We start from the raw sequence: 2,500 nt of genomic DNA, 5'->3' as shown, positions 1-2,500 counted from the left end.
CAACCTCTGGTCATGTGACCTTTATATCCTGAAGGTGTCCAGGGTGGAATCTGCAGCCCTGCCCCCTCCCTGCTCCGCCTTTCTGTTGGGGTGGAGGAGGGGGGTGGAGCCAGGGCAGTTTGGCCAGGGCAGCTGGAATCATCCAACCTCCGAGGTGTGAAAGCCTTGATCCGGTTACATCCCGGCGGTTCCCATATCCCCCCCTCCCCCTGATGTCCGGGGCCAGAGACCCTAGTGTGTCGGATGCTGCCTCCAGGAACTGGAGTGTGTGTGTGTGTGTGTGTGTGTGTGTGTGTGTGTGTGTGTGTGTGTGTGTGTGTGTGTGTGTGTGTGTGTGTGTGTGTGTGTGTGTGTGTGTGTGTGTGTGTGTCTGTCTGTGGCTGGGGGTGTGTGTCAAGCATATGTGTGTGTGTGTATGTGAGTGTGTCTGTCGCTGGGGGTGTGTGTGTATGCGTGTGTGTATGTGTGCCATCTGGCCCACCTTCTGGAACACGTCCAGAGCAATAAAGACCTAATCAGGTTTACGTTCTGCGCTGGGCTTATGTTTGCGGGCGCTGGACGAAGGTCTGACTGGCTGGCGTGTGTAGCGCTGGACCTCACACCAGGGTTGCCACAACTGGAATCACTTGAATATACACATTTTTTAAAAAAAGACTTTAAAAGCATCCTGAAGGCCCTGCACGTATGCAAACAATGATTCATAATCACAAGGGAACTACTACGCAATTAGCGAATGCATACATTCACTGGGCAATATTTATATTATTTATATATTAGAGCAATTTACTGACCGACATTTGTGACACAAATGTGTTGAAACAGACCAGACATTGGGTCGCGTACCATAAAGGTTGGGAACCTCTGCTTTATACAGATTTCTTGACCCCTGACATATGGTCATTCATATCAGCAGGTCAGGTGACCTCCCACATCCTCTTCTTCCGTTCCTTCTTCTTCTTCTACTCCAGGTTAAATGGATGTCTGCCCCATTAACGGGTATGGTTTCCACAGATAATGGTCACTTCAAGTCCCTTTCACTTCCTGACTGGGCCATTTGACCTCTGACCCCCCAGGCCATCATTCACCAGGGCCTCCTGATGTGTGAGATGATCCTCCACTGGCCTCTTCTTACTCGCTCGCTGTTTTACCTTCTCTCTCTCTCTCTCTCTCTCCCCCTCTCTCTCTCTCTCTCTCTCTCTCTCTCTCTCTCTCTCTCTCTCTCTCTCTCTCTCTCTCTCTCTCTCTCTCTCTCTCTCTCCCGCTCTCCCCCTGTCCCTCTCTTCTTCTTTCTCATCTCACTGTGGGGCCCACGAGGAGAGCGGGGGATGACAGAGACACACCAGTGTCTATTTTCAAAGGCTGCTGCGCCGGTGTTGTCTTTAGGGGTTCCATTGAGTGTGGGACCTGGAGGGGGTTCATGTGGAATCAATCAGCTCATCACTGACCAGAAAATCCCCATCCCCCATAGAGGTCTGGGTCGAGTCTGGCCCCCCACTCCCACACACTCAGGGCATGTTTCAAACCGCCACTCTTTGACATTCTCCTCACTATGCTATATTGTGTATCGTCATTTCATCCAATTTCTTTTTCTGAATTTGGTTTCTCCTGCAATTTTGGCACTTGGCTCTTTCTTGTTGTTGTAAATCCCTTCAGATGAAAGTGTTTGGTGTATGGTGTATATGTCTGCAGAATGTGTCCACAAAAGGTCAACATACCAGGACATCTCTTTGATGTAGAGTGGGCACTGAGAAGACGATTAGCAGCCGATGGCTGAAATGAGGCGGCGGCCGCTAAAAGTGGGGACAGAAGAGACTGAGAGGAGAGGTTCAATGTTCCCTATAGAAAGAGAGACACAGAGACAGTGAGACAGTGAGATAGAGGAAGAGAGGGAGAGAGACAGAGGGAGGACGAAGGACATATTGAGGAGCTGACATGCTGCTTTAGGGATGATGTATGAGAAGCCCATCCATCACTCTACTGGCAGCAGTATACACAGACACACACACACACACACACACACACACACACACACACACACACACACACACACACACACACACACACACACACACACACACACACACACACACACACACACACACACACACACACACACAGACAGAGAGAAAGAGAGGCAAACTCAGACACACCCATAATCGTACTCCCTATCTCTATCTACCTTTCTCTCCCTCCTCTCACACACACACACACACACACACACACACACACACACACACAAAGGGACACGTGTTGGGTCAGGTGTCCCTGAGACAATGGGGGCCCTTGGAGGGGTTTGTGCGTAGGTGCCGTGGAGACGCAGGGGACCGAGTGAGCCTTTGTGGAAGAAGGAGTGTGTGAGAGCAAGAGACTTGTCCCCACTGCTCTTTTGAAGAAAAGTGTGTGTGTGTGTGTGCTCGTGTGCGTGTGTGTGTGTGCGCATGTGTGTGTGTGTGTGTGTGTGTGTGTGTGTGTGTGTGTGTGTGTGTGTGTGTGTGTGTGT

The 2,500-nt window shown here is 50.6% G+C and overlaps 1 protein-coding gene across 1 annotated transcript in view; it reads left to right on the top strand.

The window, feature by feature from the left end:
- Window positions 1-2,500, top strand: part of LOC115534496 (uncharacterized) — a 67,739-nt gene that overhangs the window by 30,733 nt on the left and 34,506 nt on the right.

Source organism: Gadus morhua, chromosome 21 (genome assembly GCF_902167405.1).
Source record: "Gadus morhua chromosome 21, gadMor3.0, whole genome shotgun sequence".
NCBI lineage: Eukaryota > Metazoa > Chordata > Actinopteri > Gadiformes > Gadidae > Gadus > Gadus morhua.
This window is presented reverse-complemented; position numbering and strand designations above follow the sequence as displayed.